The sequence below is a fragment of the Dama dama genome, chromosome 18 (assembly GCF_033118175.1).
Source record: "Dama dama isolate Ldn47 chromosome 18, ASM3311817v1, whole genome shotgun sequence".
Taxonomy (NCBI): Eukaryota; Metazoa; Chordata; class Mammalia; order Artiodactyla; family Cervidae; genus Dama; species Dama dama.
In genome coordinates, this window is record NC_083698.1 from 114,398,411 (window position 1) to 114,417,220 (window position 18,810).

Below are 18,810 nucleotides of genomic sequence, written 5' to 3' on the forward strand. Positions count from 1 at the left end.
TGTCCTCTCCTAGCTGCTTTCCCGCCTGGCTCGTGATCCCGTGACCTGGTGGAGGGGCGCCCGAGGACAATTAACAATCCCCTCTTGCGGTTTCTTTCTTTCTCTTGGTTGCCGGCTTCAAACCCAAAACCCTCCATTAAACGGTGGATCTGGAATTAGCGCTTTAGCATCTTGGACCTAGAGGGACAACTGTGGCTCCTGACCGCGCTAGTCGGCTTGGCAAGGAACAGAGAACGTTCCGCTGGCTCCTTCCCCCCGCACGGTTACCTACAAAGCACCGTGCCCACCACACGCAGAGCGGAAAAAGAATGATAAGCAGTACCTTTGCCCAAGAACACGAACAAGCGTGCCCTGGACGAGGAAGTCGAGCCACCCACAGGCCGCCCTCAGTATCCCCACCAGTCCTCCTCTGCCCCATCGCCTCAAATGAACTTACTGCTTGCCCCATCTACACCCTCTGAAGAAGAGGAAGAAGAAGAAGACGACGAGGAAGAAGAAGGAGAAAGAAAAGGAGAAGGAGGTGAAGAAGTTGAAGAAGGAGAAGAAGGAGAAAACAGTGATTGGAATGGCGTGGCAGAGGGAAGGGGATTGTCGCCTGATGCTGGGGGAAATCCGTGCAAAAGAGAGACAAATACTGGCTGATCTGGCTTCTCTGTGCCATAGGAAGGAGGCAAAAGGACAGCAAGTATGTGAGCACGTGCGTCATAAAGCACAAAGCAGTAGGGTCCTGGGATGGGATGGGGCAGCGGGAGGTGGGAGGGGTGCAATAGGCTAAGGAAGAAAATGGGGTCACGACCGTCTTTTCCTAGTAAGGATCAAAGGAATCACCACATCAGCTATGGGAAACCCATGGACTGTGGAACGCCCGTAGTGTTGGAAGGCAAGCACAATATCCAGGTCGGCAGAGCAAACAAACATACATGTCACACGCCAAGAAGGAAACCAACAGTCATCCTCTTCCAGGAGGGAAATCTCTTTATACCTTAAGTTATAGTGCGTTTTGAGCCCCTACATTGGAAAGATGACTCTAAAAGTCAACTAGTGTAATTAAGGTAGAAACAGAGAATAATATCAAGCAAAAATGAATAAATAAATAAATAAAATGAACAGACAATACAAAAAAAATAACCAATAATAAATGAGCGAATACCCCCCCCCCCAAAAAAAGAAGCAAATAATAAAGAAGACAACTAAGGTTGGAAAGGAGCTGAAGAAATGAATCCAAAGTTTCAGCGAGCCTGTGGCTTTCTGAAGGAGCTCGCTTTGGACCATAACCAACGGCCCTGAAGGGAGAGAAGCATATGTGCCACAGTCGCGGCATGTTTTGGTGCCAGGACCCTGAACGCTAGAAGAGTGGCTTGTGAGAAACCATAGAAATTGGAGTGGACCTCAGTCGAGAGCAAAGTTGAGGCAAGGGTTTCTTGTTCTCTGGGGAGGGGTTGTCCTCAGGCAGGGGACTGGGGTGGGGAGAGCCCTCAAGGAGAGAGGGTAGGTGGGCAGACATGTCTTTCCACAAGTGTGTTAGGACCTGAAGGGCGAGCCCACGGAATTCCTCCCCAGCCCACATGTGTGTGCTGAACTTGGAAGCCCTGCAGTGACTGTCTAGCAGGCAAGTCTGGAAGGCCAAAGGCCCCGGGATTCATTTGCATCCTGAGCCCTTTGGTCCAGGGCCAGATAGGAAGTACGTGCGGGGGTTCGTCATGGGGAATTCCCGGAGAAAAGTGTCGGTGGTGGAATGTCGGGAGTGGCAGTGAGCACGCCCTGGGAGGCCTCAGCCAATGAGGATGTTGCGCGTGCGGGGGTGGGGCCGTGGGAAAGCCATAAAAGGCCCGAGGGGGCGGGGCCCAGGCCCTTTCTCAGAGAAGCACCCTCTGAGGGAAGGAGGCTTCGTTGTGCAGAGGCAGGTAGGAGACGGAAAGACTCGTGGGCCTTGTTTGCAGAGACCCGGGGGCTGCTTCTGCGCACGGGGGAGGTGAATGTCCTTCTCCCTTCAACGTCTTCCCCGGAGGGCAAGGTTGTCGGCCCAGTGCCGCTGGTGTGGAAACCCTTTGGGAACCCTGTGTCCGTGAGGGGCCGTGGCCGGCGGTCGGGCGGCCCCAGAGGTGTGACTTCGCTCATGGGTCAGCAGGGCTGGTGCCTGGCCACCAAGTCACCCTGAATTGGAGGGGGCCGTGGAGGGTCTGGGCTGGGCTTCATATTCTGGGGAACACCTGCTACGTGAATGCAGCGCTGCAGTGTCTGAGCCACACGCCGTCCCTGGCCAGCTGGATGGTGTCCCAGCAGCACGCCACCCTCTGTCCGGCCAGCACCTCCTGCACGCTCTGTGCCGTGCGAGCTCACGTGACCCGAGCCCTCCTTCAGCCGGGAGAGGTGATCCGGCCCCGCAAGGACCTGCTGGCGGGCTTCGAAAGACACGAGCAGGAAGATGCCCACGAGTTTCTGATATTCACTCTGAATACCATGCAGCAAGGGTGCTTGAGTGCATCTCAGCTGTCGGGCCATCCCTCCGAGGACACCACCCTCATCCGTCAGATCTTTGGCGGGACGTGGAGGACTCAGATCCAGTGTGTCCACAGCCTCGGAGTCTCGGACACGTTCGATCCTTACCTGGACATCAGTCTGGATATCACGACGGCTCAGAGTGTGGAGCAAGATCTGAGAGAGCTGCTGAAGCCCGAGAAGCTGGACGCTGAAAACGCCTATGACTGTGGCGTTTGTCCCCGGAAGGTGCCTGCCACCAAGAGGTTGACTTTGCACAGCACGTCCCAGGTCCTGGTGCTGGTGCTGAAGCGGTTCACACAGGTGAGTGGGGCCAAAAGGGTTCAAGAAGTGCTCTCTCCCCAGTGCTTCGACCTGCAGCCCTACACGTCTGAGTGGAAGGCAGGCCACTGGGCTACGTGCTCTATGCCGTGCTGGTGCACTCCGGGTGGAGCTGTGAGCGAGGACACTCCTTTTCTTACGTGCGAGCGGGCAACGGCCAGTGGTATAGGATGGACGATGCCAAGGTGAGCGCCTATGACGAGAGTGCTGCCCTGAGCCAGAGCGCCTACGTGGTCTTCTACTCCCGGGAGGGTGCGTGGCAAGGGGGAGCTGGGGGAGGGGCAGCGGCCCCCCTCACGGCTGACCCCACTCACCCCGGGGAGCCTGACCCTTCCGGCCCCGGGGAGCCTGCGGGAGACGCCAGCGGCAGAGCTCCTGAGTCGCACGTGTCCCCGGGGGACACAGAGGTCGAAGGAATCAGCTTAGAGCAGTGGAGACGCCTCCAAGAGCACAAGCGGCCGAAGCCGGCCTTCGACCTCCGGAAGATCCAGTCAGCTCTGCCTGCCGGAGCAGTCGTGATTCACCAGTCCAACCATGGAGAAGGGAGAAACGGCAAGCTGCCAGAACAGGAGCACAACCGCCTCGGCCGTCCCAGAACGGACAGCCCGCCTCCGGGCCTCACGAGCGTTGGCAATGGCCCTTGTGCCAGCGGGAGGGCCTGAGCGACCAAGAGGAAGAACAAGAAGCCGCGGCCATCTCTGGGGCTGTGGCGGTAGGTAAGCTCTGAGGCACATGCATGCAGACGCCCAGGCACACTCTTCGTGCGGCACGCCCTGTGTGACCCACCAAGTGTTCCGTTGAGGAGCGAGTTCCTCTCGGCGGTGTGGCTGGTGCAGCCTCCTGGAAAAAGGCGGGGCCTGCAGTGTGCCCGGGGCCATGGTGTTCACCTGGATCACGCTGAGCAGCCGAGCTCTCGAGGGCTGTCTCTGCTGGGAAGTTCCTGGGGAGGATGGGGTGCGTGACCGCGTTTGAGCACGATCCGAGGGCCTCGCAGTTCTGCGGGGGTGGGAGAGTCCTCTCTGGACGGGACTTTGGATGATGGTTTGCCTTTCTTTCCCGGTCTGCATTCTCTGGCCTTACCGCTGGCCTATGGTGAGTGATGCGGCAGGGTGACGCCTCGCAGTATGCCCACAGCCAAAGGAGCAAGGAGACGATCTCCTGAGCCCTCCGGGGGGCAGGGAGGAGCGGGTGCAGGTCCGTGAATCATCTCCTTCTGGCTGGCCAGGCTCTCAAAAACGCCACACACGTCGAGCAGGGTCCGGGGAGAAGATGGGCGAACAGGCTCTATATGTGGAATGTCCTTGGGAGGTATAGTGCTACTTGGGAAAGGGACCTCCGGCAGGAATGACGCAGGGATGAGTTCGTCATCGGCGGGAGACTCGTGCACAGAGGTGCCTGGGCTCCATTTCCGGTGCAAGGAGACTGCTGCAGAACCTCCAAGTGCCAAACGGGACAAGTGATTCACCGTGCCACGAGCATCACCAGCAGCACCACAGGCACCAACACGAAGGCCAAGGGGAGAAAGGCGACCCATGGAGTACCAAGGAAACTTCTCCACCAGCATGGCACAGGGGCCTAAGTGGAGACGGGTCATGCAACCATTGCTTTCTGAAAGCAAAGGTCCTCCCCACACTGAGGAAAGACCCAAGCCCGCCCTAGATTAGGACAGCAAGACAACTGGACATCCGAGTCTGCCCATCCTACCTGTCAGTCAGTTGTCTCGTCCAGCTTGGCCCCGGACAAAAGCGGGTGGACGCCATGAGACGCGGCCGGCCTCTGAAGTGTCTGGGCCGGTGGGGAAACTGTCCTCTCCTAGCTGCTTTCTCGCCTGGCTCGTGATCCCGTGACCTGGTGGAGGGGCGCCCGAGGACAATTAACAATCCCCTCTTGCGGTTTCTTTCTTTCTCTTGGTTGCCGGCTTCAAACCCAAAACCCTCCATTAAACGGTGGATCTGGAATTAGCGATTTAGCATCTTGGACCTAGAGGGACAACTGTGGCTCCTGACCGCGCTAGTCGGCTTGGCAAGGAACAGAGAACGTTCCGCTGGCTCCTTCCCCCCGCACGGTTACCTACAAAGCACCGTGCCCACCACACGCAGAGAGGAAAAAGAATGATGAGCAGTACCTTTGCCCAAGAACACGAACAAGCGTGCCCTGGACGAGGAAGTCGAGCCACCCACAGGCCGCCCTCAGTATCCCCACCAGTCTTCCTCTGCCCCATCGCCTCAAATGAACTTACTGCTTGCCCCATCTACACCCTCTGAAGAAGAGGAAGAAGAAGAAGACGACGAGGAAGAAGAAGGAGAAAGAAAAGGAGAAGGAGGTGAAGAAGTTGAAGAAGGAGAAGAAGGAGAAAACAGTGATTGGAATGGCGTGGCAGAGGGAAGGGGATTGTCGCCTGATGCTGGGGGAAATCTGTGCAAAAGAGAGACAAATACTGGCTGATCTGTCTTCTCTGTGCCATAGGAAGGAGGCAAAAGGACAGCAAGTGTGTGAGCACGTGCGTCATAAAGCACAAAGCAGTAGGGTCCTGGGATGGGATGGGGCAGCGGGAGGTGGGAGGGGTGCAATAGGCTAAGGAAGAAAATGGGGTCACGACCGTCTTTTCCTAGTAAGGATCAAAGGAATCACCACATCAGCTATGGGAAACCCATGGACTGTGGAACGCCCGTAGTGTTGGAAGGCAAGCACAATATCCAGGTCGGCAGAGCAAACAAACATACATGTCACACGCCAAGAAGGAAACCAACAGTCATCCTCTTCCAGGAGGGAAATCTCTTTATACCTTAAGTTATAGTGCGTTTTGAGCCCCTACATTGGAAAGATGACTCTAAAAGTCAACTAGTGTAATTAAGGTAGAAACAGAGAATAATATCAAGCAAAAATGAATAAATAAATAAATAAAATGAACAGACAATACAAAAAAAATAACCAATAATAAATGAGCGAATACCCCCCCCCCAAAAAAAAAAAGAAGCAAATGATAAAGAAGACAACTAAGGTTGGAAAGGAGCTGAAGAAATGAATCCAAAGTTTCAGCGAGCCTGTGGCTTTCTGAAGGAGCTCGCTTTGGACCATAACCAACGGCCCTGAAGGGAGAGAAGCATATGTGCCACAGTCGCGGCATGTTTTGGTGCCAGGACCCTGAACGCTAGAAGAGTGGCTTGTGAGAAACCATAGAAATTGGAGTGGACCTCAGTCGAGAGCAAAGTTGAGGCAAGGGTTTCTTGTTGTCCGGGGAGGGGTTGTCCTCAGGCAGGGGACTGGGGTGGGGAGAGCCCTCAAGGAGAGAGGGTAGGTGGGCAGACATGTGTTTCCACAAGTGTGTTAGGACCTGAAGGGCGAGCCCACGGAATTCCTCCCCAGCCCACATGTGTGTGCTGAACTTGGAAGCCCTGCAGTGACTGTCTAGCAGGCAAGTCTGGAAGGCCAAAGGCCCCGGGATTCATTTGCATCCTGAGCCCTTTGGTCCAGGGCCAGATCGGAAGTACGTGCGGGGGTTCGTCATGGGGAATTCCCGGAGAAAAGTGTCGGTGGTGGAATGTCGGGAGTGGCAGTGAGCACGCCCTGGGACGCCTCAGCCAATGAGGATGTTGTGCGTGCGGGGGTGGGGCCGTGGGAAAGCCATGAAAGGCCCGAGGGGGCGGGGCCCAGGCCCTTTCTCAGAGAAGCACCCTCTGAGGGAAGGAGGCTTCGTTGTGCAGAGGCAGGTAGGAGACGGAAAGACTCGTGGGCCTTGTTTGCAGAGACCCGGGGGCTGCTTCTGCGCACGGGGGAGTTGAATGTTCCTTCTCCCTTCAACGTCTTCCCCGGAGGGCAAGGTTGTCGGCCCAGTGCCGCGCGTGTGGAAACCCTTTGGGAACCCTGTGTCCGTGAGGGGCCGTGGCCGGCGGTCGGGCGGCCCCAGAGGTGTGACTTCGCTCATGGGTCAGCAGGGCTGGTGCCTGGCCACCAAGTCGCCCTGAATTGGAGGGGGCCGTGGAGGGTCTGGGCTGGGCTTCATATTCTGGGGAATACCTGCTACGTGAATGCAGCGCTGCAGTGTCTGAGCCACACGCCGCCCCTGGCCAGCTGGATGGTGTCCCAGCAGCACGCCACCCTCTGTCCGGCCAGCACCTCCTGCACGCTCTGTGCCGTGCGAGCTCACGTGACCCGAGCCCTCCTTCAGCCGGGAGAGGTGATCCGGCCCCGCAAGGACCTGCTGGCGGGCTTCGAAAGACACCAGCAGGAAGATGCCCACGAGTTTCTGATATTCACTCTGAATACCATGCAGCAAGGGTGCTTGAGTGCATCTCAGCTGTCGGGCCATCCCTCCGAGGACACCACCCTCATCCGTCAGATCTTTGGCGGGACTTGGAGGACTCAGATCCAGTGTGTCCACAGCCTCGGAGTCTCGGACACGTTCGATCCTTACCTGGACATCAGTCTGGATATCACGGCGGCTCAGAGTGTGGAGCAAGCTCTGAGAGAGCTGCTGAAGCCCGAGAAGCTGGACGCTGAAAACGCCTATGACAGTGGCGTTTGTCCCCGGAAGGTGCCTGCCACCAAGAGGTTGACTTTGCACAGCACGTCCCAGGTCCTGGTGCTGGTGCTGAAGCGGTTCACACAGGTGAGCGGGGCCAAAAGGGCTCAGGAAGTGCGCTCTCCCCAGTGCCTCGACCTGCAGCCCTACACGTCTGAGCGGAAGGCAGGCCACTGGGCTACGTGCTCTATGCCGTGCTGGTGCACTCCGGCTGGAGCTGTGAGCGAGGACACTACTTTTCTTACGTGCGAGCGGGCAACGGCCAGTGGTATAAGATGGATGATGCCAAGGTGAGCGCCTGTGACGAGAGTGCTGCCCTGAGCCAGAGCGCCTACGTGCTCTTCTACTCCCGGGAGGGTGCGTGGCAAGGGGGAGGTGGGGGAGGGGCAGCGGCCCCCCTCACGGCTGACCCCACTCACCCCGGGGAGCCTGACCCCTCCGGCCCCGGGGAGCCTGCGGGAGCCGCCAGCGGCAGAGCTCCTGAGTCGCACGTGTCCCCGGGGGACACAGAGGTCGAAGGAATCAGCTTAGAGCAGTGGAGACGCCTCCAAGAGCACAAGCGGCCGAAGCCGGCCTTCGACCTCCGGAAGATCCAGTCAGCTCTGCCTGCCGGAGCAGTCGTGATTCACCAGTCCAACCACGGAGAAGGGAGAAACGGCAAGCTGCCAGAACAGGAGCACGACCGGCTCGGCCGTCCCAGAACGGACAGCCCGCCTCCGGGCCTCACGAGCGTTGGCAATGGCCCTTGTGCCAGCGGGAGGGCCTGAGCGACCAAGAGGAAGAACAAGAAGCCGCAGCCATCTCTGGGGCTGTGGCGGTAGGTAGGCTCTGAGGCACATGCATGCAGACGCACAGGCACACTCTGCGTGCGGCACGCCCTGTGTGACCCACCAAGTGTTCCGGCGAGGAGCGAGTTCCTCTCGGCAGTGTGGCTGGTGCAGACTCCTGGAAAAAGGCGGGGCCTGCAGTGTGCCCGGGGCCACGGTGTTCACCTGGATCACGCTGAGCAGCCGAGCTCTCGAGGGCTGTCTCTGCTGGGAAGTTCCTGGGGAGGATGGGGTGCGTGACCGCGTTTGAGCACGATCCGAGGGCCTCGCACTTCTGCGGGGGTGGGAGAGTCCTCTCTGGCCGGGACTTTGGATGTTGGTTTGCCTTTCTTTCCCGGTCTGCATTCTCTGGCCTTACCGCTGGCCTCTGGTGAGTGATGCGGCAGGGTGACGCCTCGCAGTATGCCCACAGCCAACGAAGCAAGTAGACCATCTCCTGAGCCCTCCGGGGGGCAGGGAGGAGCGGGTGCAGGTCCGTGAATCATCTCCTTCTGGCTGGCCAGGCTCTCAAAAACGCCACACACGTCGAGCAGGGTCCGGGGAGAAGATGGGCGAACAGGCTCTATATGTGGAATGTCCTTGGGAGGTATAGTGCTACTTGGGAAAGGGACCTCCGGCAGGAATGACGCAGGGATGTGTTCTTCACCGGCGGGACACTCGTGCACAGAGTTGCCTGGGCTCCATTTCCGGTGCAAGGAGACTGCTGCAGAACCTCCAAGTGCCAAACGGGACAAGTGATTCACCGTGCCACGAGCATCACCAGCAGCACCACAGGCACCAACACGAAGGCCAAGGGGAGAAAGGCGACCCATGGAGTCCCAAAGAAACTTCTCCACCAGCATGGCACAGAGGCCTAAGTGGAGACGGGTCATGCAACCATTGCTTTCTGAAAGCAAAGGTCCTCCCCACACTGAGGAAAGACCCAAGCCCGCCCTAGATTGGGAGAGCAAGACAACTGGACACCCGAGTCTGCCCATCCTACCTGTCAGTCAGTTGTCTCGTCCAGCTTGGCCCCGGACAAAAGCGGGTGGACGCCATGAGACGCGGCCGGCCTCTGAAGTGTCTGGGCCGGTGGGGAAACTGTCCTCTCCTAGCTGCTTTCCCGCCTGGCTCGTGATCCCGTGACCTGGTGGAGGGGCGCCCGAGGACAATTAACAATCCCCTCTTGCGGTTTCTTTCTTTCTCTTGGTTGCCGGCTTCAAACCCAAAACCCTCCATTAAACGGTGGATCTGGAATTAGCGCTTTAGCATCTTGGACCTAGAGGGACAACTGTGGCTCCTGACCGCGCTAGTCGGCTTGGCAAGGAACAGAGAACGTTCCGCTGGCTCCTTCCCCCCGCACGGTTACCTACAAAGCACCGTGCCCACCACACGCAGAGCGGAAAAAGAATGATAAGCAGTACCTTTGCCCAAGAACACGAACAAGCGTGCCCTGGACGAGGAAGTCGAGCCACCCACAGGCCGCCCTCAGTATCCCCACCAGTCCTCCTCTGCCCCATCGCCTCAAATGAACTTACTGCTTGCCCCATCTACACCCTCTGAAGAAGAGGAAGAAGAAGAAGACGACGAGGAAGAAGAAGGAGAAAGAAAAGGAGAAGGAGGTGAAGAAGTTGAAGAAGGAGAAGAAGGAGAAAACAGTGATTGGAATGGCGTGGCAGAGGGAAGGGGATTGTCGCCTGATGCTGGGGGAAATCCGTGCAAAAGAGAGACAAATACTGGCTGATCTGGCTTCTCTGTGCCATAGGAAGGAGGCAAAAGGACAGCAAGTGTGTGAGCACGTGCGTCATAAAGCACAAAGCAGTAGGGTCCTGGGATGGGATGGGGCAGCGGGAGGTGGGAGGGGTGCAATAGGCTAAGGAAGAAAATGGGGTCACGACCGTCTTTTCCTAGTAAGGATCAAAGGAATCACCACATCAGCTATGGGAAACCCATGGACTGTGGAACGCCCGTAGTGTTGGAAGGCAAGCACAATATCCAGGTCGGCAGAGCAAACAAACATACATGTCACACGCCAAGAAGGAAACCAACAGTCATCCTCTTCCAGGAGGGAAATCTCTTTATACCTTAAGTTATAGTGCGTTTTGAGCCCCTACATTGGAAAGATGACTCTAAAAGTCAACTAGTGTAATTAAGGTAGAAACAGAGAATAATATCAAGCAAAAATGAATATATAAATAAATAAAATGAACAGACAATACAAAAAAAAATAACCAATAATAAATGAGCGAATACACCCCTCCCCCCCCCAAAAAAGAAGCAAATAATAAAGAAGACAACTAAGGTTGGAAAGGAGCTGAAGAAATGAATCCAAAGTTTCAGCGAGCCTGTGGCTTTCTGAAGGAGCTCGCTTTGGACCATAACCAACGGCCCTGAAGGGAGAGAAGCATATGTGCCACAGTCGCGGCATGTTTTGGTGCCAGGACCCTGAACGCTAGAAGAGTGGCTTGTGAGAAACCATAGAAATTGGAGTGGACCTCAGTCGAGAGCAAAGTTGAGGCAAGGGTTTCTTGTTCTCTGGGGAGGGGTTGTCCTCAGGCAGGGGACTGGGGTGGGGAGAGCCCTCAAGGAGAGAGGGTAGGTGGGCAGACATGTGTTTCCACAAGTGTGTTAGGACCTGAAGGGCGAGCCCACGGAATTCCTCCCCAGCCCACATGTGTGTGCTGAACTTGGAAGCCCTGCAGTGACTGTCTAGCAGGCAAGTCTGGAAGGCCAAAGGCCCCGGGATTCATTTGCATCCTGAGCCCTTTGGTCCAGGGCCAGATCGGAAGTACGTGCGGGGGTTCGTCATGGGGAATTCCCGGAGAAAAGTGTCGGTGGTGGAATGTCGGGAGTGGGAGTGAGCACGCCCTGGGACGCCTCAGCCAATGAGGATGTTGCGCGTGCGGGGGTGGGGCCGTGGGAAAGCCATGAAAGGCCCGAGGGGGCGGGGCCCAGGCCCTTTCTCAGAGAAGCACCCTCTGAGGGAAGGAGGCTTCGTTGTGCAGAGGCAGGTAGGAGACGGAAAGACTCGTGGGCCTTGTTTGCAGAGACCCGGGGGCTGCTTCTGCCCACGGGGGAGGTGAATGTCCTTCTCCCTTCAACGTCTTCCCCGGAGGGCAAGGTTGTCGGCCCAGTGCCGCTGGTGTGGAAACCCTTTGGGAACCCTGTGTCCGTGAGGGGCCGTGGCCGGCGGTCGGGCGGCCCCAGAGGTGTGACTTCGCTCATGGGTCAGCAGGGCTGGTGCCTGGCCACCAAGTCACCCTGAATTGGAGGGGGCCGTGGAGGGTCTGGGCTGGGCTTCATATTCTGGGGAACACCTGCTACGTGAATGCAGCGCTGCAGTGTCTGAGCCACACGCCGTCCCTGGCCAGCTGGATGGTGTCCCAGCAGCACGCCACCCTCTGTCCGGCCAGCACCTCCTGCACGCTCTGTGCCGTGCGAGCTCACGTGACCCGAGCCCTCCTTCAGCCGGGAGAGGTGATCCGGCCCCGCAAGGACCTGCTGGCGGGCTTCGAAAGACACGAGCAGGAAGATGCCCACGAGTTTCTGATATTCACTCTGAATACCATGCAGCAAGGGTGCTTGAGTGCATCTCAGCTGTCGGGCCATCCCTCCGAGGACACCACCCTCATCCGTCAGATCTTTGGCGGGACGTGGAGGACTCAGATCCAGTGTGTCCACAGCCTCGGAGTCTCGGACACGTTCGATCCTTACCTGGACATCAGTCTGGATATCACGACGGCTCAGAGTGTGGAGCAAGATCTGAGAGAGCTGCTGAAGCCCGAGAAGCTGGACGCTGAAAACGCCTATGACTGTGGCGTTTGTCCCCGGAAGGTGCCTGCCACCAAGAGGTTGACTTTGCACAGCACGTCCCAGGTCCTGGTGCTGGTGCTGAAGCGGTTCACACAGGTGAGTGGGGCCAAAAGGGTTCAAGAAGTGCTCTCTCCCCAGTGCTTCGACCTGCATCCCTACACGTCTGAGTGGAAGGCAGGCCACTGGGCTACGTGCTCTATGCCGTGCTGGTGCACTCCGGGTGGAGCTGTGAGCGAGGACACTCCTTTTCTTACGTGCGAGCGGGCAACGGCCAGTGGTATAGGATGGACGATGCCAAGGTGAGCGCCTATGACGAGAGTGCTGCCCTGAGCCAGAGCGCCTACGTGGTCTTCTACTCCCGGGAGGGTGCGTGGCAAGGGGGAGCTGGGGGAGGGGCAGCGGCCCCCCTCACGGCTGACCCCACTCACCCCGGGGAGCCTGACCCTTCCGGCCCCGGGGAGCCTGCGGGAGACGCCAGCGGCAGAGCTCCTGAGTCGCACGTGTCCCCGGGGGACACAGAGGTCGAAGGAATCAGCTTAGAGCAGTGGAGACGCCTCCAAGAGCACAAGCGGCCGAAGCCGGCCTTCGACCTCCGGAAGATCCAGTCAGCTCTGCCTGCCGGAGCAGTCGTGATTCACCAGTCCAACCATGTAGAAGGGAGAAACGGCAAGCTGCCAGAACAGGAGCACAACCGCCTCGGCCGTCCCAGAACGGACAGCCCGCCTCCGGGCCTCACGAGCGTTGGCAATGGCCCTTGTGCCAGCGGGAGGGCCTGAGCGACCAAGAGGAAGAACAAGAAGTCGCGGCCATCTCTGGGGCTGTGGCGGTAGGTAAGCTCTGAGGCACATGCATGCAGACGCCCAGGCACACTCTTCGTGCGGCACGCCCTGTGTGACCCACCAAGTGTTCCGTTGAGGAGCGAGTTCCTCTCGGCGGTGTGGCTGGTGCAGCCTCCTGGAAAAAGGCGGGGCCTGCAGTGTGCCCGGGGCCATGGTGTTCACCTGGATCACGCTGAGCAGCCGAGCTCTCGAGGGCTGTCTCTGCTGGGAAGTTCCTGGGGAGGATGGGGTGCGTGACCGCGTTTGAGCACGATCCGAGGGCCTCGCAGTTCTGCGGGGGTGGGAGAGTCCTCTCTGGACGGGACTTTGGATGATGGTTTGCCTTTCTTTCCCGGTCTGCATTCTCTGGCCTTACCGCTGGCCTATGGTGAGTGATGCGGCAGGGTGACGCCTCGCAGTATGCCCACAGCCAAAGGAGCAAGGAGACGATCTCCTGAGCCCTCCGGGGGGCAGGGAGGAGCGGGTGCAGGTCCGTGAATCATCTCCTTCTGGCTGGCCAGGCTCTCAAAAACGCCACACACGTCGAGCAGGGTCCGGGGAGAAGATGGGCGAACAGGCTCTATATGTGGAATGTCCTTGGGAGGTATAGTGCTACTTGGGAAAGGGACCTCCGGCAGGAATGACGCAGGGATGAGTTCGTCATCGGCGGGAGACTCGTGCACAGAGGTGCCTGGGCTCCATTTCCGGTGCAAGGAGACTGCTGCAGAACCTCCAAGTGCCAAACGGGACAAGTGATTCACCGTGCCACGAGCATCACCAGCAGCACCACAGGCACCAACACGAAGGCCAAGGGGAGAAAGGCGACCCATGGAGTACCAAGGAAACTTGTCCACCAGCATGGCACAGGGGCCTAAGTGGAGACGGGTCATGCAACCATTGCTTTCTGAAAGCAAAGGTCCTCCCCACACTGAGGAAAGACCCAAGCCCGCCCTAGATTAGGACAGCAAGACAACTGGACATCCGAGTCTGCCCATCCTACCTGTCAGTCAGTTGTCTCGTCCAGCTTGGCCCCGGACAAAAGCGGGTGGACGCCATGAGACGCGGCCGGCCTCTGAAGTGTCTGGGCCGGTGGGGAAACTGTCCTCTCCTAGCTGCTTTCTCGCCTGGCTCGTGATCCCGTGACCTGGTGGAGGGGCGCCCGAGGACAATTAACAATCCCCTCTTGCGGTTTCTTTCTTTCTCTTGGTTGCCGGCTTCAAACCCAAAACCCTCCATTAAACGGTGGATCTGGAATTAGCGATTTAGCATCTTGGACCTAGAGGGACAACTGTGGCTCCTGACCGCGCTAGTCGGCTTGGCAAGGAACAGAGAACGTTCCGCTGGCTCCTTCCCCCCGCACGGTTACCTACAAAGCACCGTGCCCACCACACGCAGAGAGGAAAAAGAATGATGAGCAGTACCTTTGCCCAAGAACACGAACAAGCGTGCCCTGGACGAGGAAGTCGAGCCACCCACAGGCCGCCCTCAGTATCCCCACCAGTCTTCCTCTGCCCCATCGCCTCAAATGAACTTACTGCTTGCCCCATCTACACCCTCTGAAGAAGAGGAAGAAGAAGAAGACGACGAGGAAGAAGAAGGAGAAAGAAAAGGAGAAGGAGGTGAAGAAGTTGAAGAAGGAGAAGAAGGAGAAAACAGTGATTGGAATGGCGTGGCAGAGGGAAGGGGATTGTCGCCTGATGCTGGGGGAAATCTGTGCAAAAGAGAGACAAATACTGGCTGATCTGTCTTCTCTGTGCCATAGGAAGGAGGCAAAAGGACAGCAAGTGTGTGAGCACGTGCGTCATAAAGCACAAAGCAGTAGGGTCCTGGGATGGGATGGGGCAGCGGGAGGTGGGAGGGGTGCAATAGGCTAAGGAAGAAAATGGGGTCACGACCGTCTTTTCCTAGTAAGGATCAAAGGAATCACCACATCAGCTATGGGAAACCCATGGACTGTGGAACGCCCGTAGTGTTGGAAGGCAAGCACAATATCCAGGTCGGCAGAGCAAACAAACATACATGTCACACGCCAAGAAGGAAACCAACAGTCATCCTCTTCCAGGAGGGAAATCTCTTTATACCTTAAGTTATAGTGCGTTTTGAGCCCCTACATTGGAAAGATGACTCTAAAAGTCAACTAGTGTAATTAAGGTAGAAACAGAGAATAATATCAAGCAAAAATGAATAAATAAATAAATAAAATGAACAGACAATACAAAAAAAATAACCAATAATAAATGAGCGAATACCCCCCCCCCCAAAAAAAAGAAGCAAATAATAAAGAAGACAACTAAGGTTGGAAAGGAGCTGAAGAAATGAATCCAAAGTTTCAGCGAGCCTGTGGCTTTCTGAAGGAGCTCGCTTTGGACCATAACCAACGGCCCTGAAGGGAGAGAAGCATATGTGCCACAGTCGCGGCATGTTTTGGTGCCAGGACCCTGAACGCTAGAAGAGTGGCTTGTGAGAAACCATAGAAATTGGAGTGGACCTCAGTCGAGAGCAAAGTTGAGGCAAGGGTTTCTTGTTGTCCGGGGAGGGGTTGTCCTCAGGCAGGGGACTGGGGTGGGGAGAGCCCTCAAGGAGAGAGGGTAGGTGGGCAGACATGTGTTTCCACAAGTGTGTTAGGACCTGAAGGGCGAGCCCACGGAATTCCTCCCCAGCCCACATGTGTGTGCTGAACTTGGAAGCCCTGCAGTGACTGTCTAGCAGGCAAGTCTGGAAGGCCAAAGGCCCCGGGATTCATTTGCATCCTGAGCCCTTTGGTCCAGGGCCAGATCGGAAGTACGTGCGGGGGTTCGTCATGGGGAATTCCCGGAGAAAAGTGTCGGTGGTGGAATGTCGGGAGTGGCAGTGAGCACGCCCTGGGACGCCTCAGCCAATGAGGATGTTGTGCGTGCGGGGGTGGGGCCGTGGGAAAGCCATGAAAGGCCCGAGGGGGCGGGGCCCAGGCCCTTTCTCAGAGAAGCACCCTCTGAGGGAAGGAGGCTTCGTTGTGCAGAGGCAGGTAGGAGACGGAAAGACTCGTGGGCCTTGTTTGCAGAGACCCGGGGGCTGCTTCTGCGCACGGGGGAGTTGAATGTTCCTTCTCCCTTCAACGTCTTCCCCGGAGGGCAAGGTTGTCGGCCCAGTGCCGCGGGTGTGGAAACCCTTTGGGAACCCTGTGTCCGTGAGGGGCCGTGGCCGGCGGTCGGGCGGCCCCAGAGGTGTGACTTCGCTCATGGGTCAGCAGGGCTGGTGCCTGGCCACCAAGTCGCCCTGAATTGGAGGGGGCCGTGGAGGGTCTGGGCTGGGCTTCATATTCTGGGGAATACCTGCTACGTGAATGCAGCGCTGCAGTGTCTGAGCCACACGCCGCCCCTGGCCAGCTGGATGGTGTCCCAGCAGCACGCCACCCTCTGTCCGGCCAGCACCTCCTGCACGCTCTGTGCCGTGCGAGCTCACGTGACCCGAGCCCTCCTTCAGCCGGGAGAGGTGATCCGGCCCCGCAAGGACCTGCTGGCGGGCTTCGAAAGACACCAGCAGGAAGATGCCCACGAGTTTCTGATATTCACTCTGAATACCATGCAGCAAGGGTGCTTGAGTGCATCTCAGCTGTCGGGCCATCCATCCGAGGACACCACCCTCATCCGTCAGATCTTTGGCGGGACTTGGAGGACTCAGATCCAGTGTGTCCACAGCCTAGGAGTCTGTGACACGTTCGATCCGTACCTGGACATCAGTCTGGATATCACGGCGGCTCAGAGTGTGGAGCAAGCTCTGAGAGAGCTGCTGAAGCCCGAGAAGCTGGACGCTGAAAACGCATATGACTGTGGCGTTTGTCTCCGGAAGGTGCCTGCCACCAAGAGGTTGACTTTGCACAGCACCTCCCAGGTCCTGGTGCTGGTGCTGAAGCGGTTCACACAGGTGAGCGGGGCCAAAGGGCTCAGGAAGTGCGCTCTCCCCAGTGCCTCGACCTGCAGCCCTACACGTCTGAGCGGAAGGCAGGCCACTGGGCTACGTGCTCTATGCCGTGCTGGTGCACTCTGGGTGGAGCTGTGAGCGAGGACACTCCTTTTCTTACGTGCGAGCGGGCAACGGCCAGTGGTATAAGATGGACGATGCCAAGGTGAGCGCCTGTGACGAGAGTGCTGCCCTGAGCCAGAGCGCCTACGTGCTCTTCTACTCCCGGGAGGGTGCGTGGCAAGGGGGAGCTGGGGGAGGGGCAGCGGCCCCCCTCACGGCTGACCCCACTCACCCCGGGGAGCCTGACCCTTCCGGCCCCGGGGAGCCTGCGGGAGCCGCCAGCGGCAGAGCTCCTGAGTCGCACGTGTCCCCGGGGGACACAGAGGTCGAAGGAATCAGCTTAGAGCAGTGGAGACGCCTCCAAGAGCACAAGCGGCCGAAGCCGGCCTTCGACCTCCGGAAGATCCAGTCAGCTCTGCCTGCCGGAGCAGTCGTGATTCACCAGTCCAACCACGGAGAAGGGAGAAACGGCAAGCTGCCAGAACAGGAGCACGACCGGCTCGGCCGTCCCAGAACGGACAGCCCGCCTCCGGGCCTCACGAGCGTTGGCAATGGCCCTTGTGCCAGCGGGAGGGCCTGAGCGACCAAGAGGAAGAAGAAGAAGCTGCGGCCATCTCTGGGGCTGTGGCGGTAGGTAGGCTCTGAGGCACATGCATGCAGACGCACAGGCACACTCTGCGTGCGGCACGCCCTGTGTGACCCACCAAGTGTTCCGGCGAGGAGCGAGTTCCTCTCGGCAGTGTGGCTGGTGCAGACTCCTGGAAAAAGGCGGGGCCTGCAGTGTGCCCGGGGCCACGGTGTTCACCTGGATCACGCTGAGCAGCCGAGCTCTCGAGGGCTGTCTCTGCTGGGAAGTTCCTGGGGAGGATGGGGTGCGTGACCGCGTTTGAGCACGATCCGAGGGCCTCGCACTTCTGCGGGGGTGGGAGAGTCCTCTCTGGCCGGGACTTTGGATGTTGGTTTGCCTTTCTTTCCCGGTCTGCATTCTCTGGCCTTACCGCTGGCCTCTGGTGAGTGATGCGGCAGGGTGACGCCTCGCAGTATGCCCACAGCCAACGAAGCAAGGAGACGATCTCCTGAGCCCTCCGGGGGGCAGGAAGGAGCGGGTGCAGGTCCGTGAATCATCTCCTTCTGGCTGGCCAGGCTCTCAAAAACGCCACACACGTCGAGCAGGGTCCGGGGAGAAGATGGGCGAACAGGCTCTATATGTGGAATGTCCTTGGGAGGTATAGTGCTACTTGGGAAAGGGACCTCCGGCAGGAATGACGCAGGGATGTGTTCTTCACCGGCGGGACACTCGTGCACAGAGTTGCCTGGGCTCCATTTCCGGTGCAAGGAGACTGCTGCAGAACCTCCAAGTGCCAAACGGGACAAGTGATTCACCGTGCCACGAGCATCACCAGCAGCACCACAGGCACCAACACGAAGGCCAAGGGGAGAAAGGCGACCCATGGAGTCCCAAAGAAACTTCTCCACCAGCATGGCACAGAGGCCTAAGTGGAGACGGGTCATGCAACCATTGCTTTCTGAAAGCAAAGGTCCTCCCCACACTGAGGAAAGACCCAAGCCCGCCCTAGATTAGGACAGCAAGACAACTGGACATCCGAGTCTGCCCATCCTACCTGTCAGTCAGTTGTCTCGTCCAGCTTGGCCCCGGACAAAATCGGGTGGACGCCATGAGACGCGGCCGGCCTCTGAAGTGTCTGGGCCGGTGGGGAAACTGTCCTCTCCTAGCTGCTTTCCCGCCTGGCTCGTGATCCCGGGACCTGGTGGAGGGGCGCCCGAGGATAATTAACAATCCCCTCTTGCGGTTTCTTTCTTTCTCTTGGTTGCCGGCTTCAAACCCAAAACCCTCCATTAAACGGTGGATCTGGAATTAGCGATTTAGCATCTTGGACCTAGAGGGACAACTGTGGCTCCTGACCGCGCTAGTCGGCTTGGCAAGGAACAGAGAACGTTCCGCTGGCTCCTTCCCCCCGCACGGTTACCTACAAAGCACCGTGCCCACCACACGCAGAGAGGAAAAAGA

The 18,810-nt window shown here is 58.1% G+C and overlaps 2 pseudogenes; both read left to right on the forward strand.

The window, feature by feature from the left end:
- Nucleotides 1-6,832: 6,832 nt before the first annotated feature.
- LOC133073001 (ubiquitin carboxyl-terminal hydrolase 17-like protein 6) lies at nt 6,833-7,692 on the forward strand (annotated as a pseudogene).
- Nucleotides 7,693-16,085: 8,393 nt separating this feature from the next.
- Nucleotides 16,086-16,944, forward strand: LOC133073002 (ubiquitin carboxyl-terminal hydrolase 17-like protein 6; annotated as a pseudogene).
- Nucleotides 16,945-18,810: the final 1,866 nt, after the last annotated feature.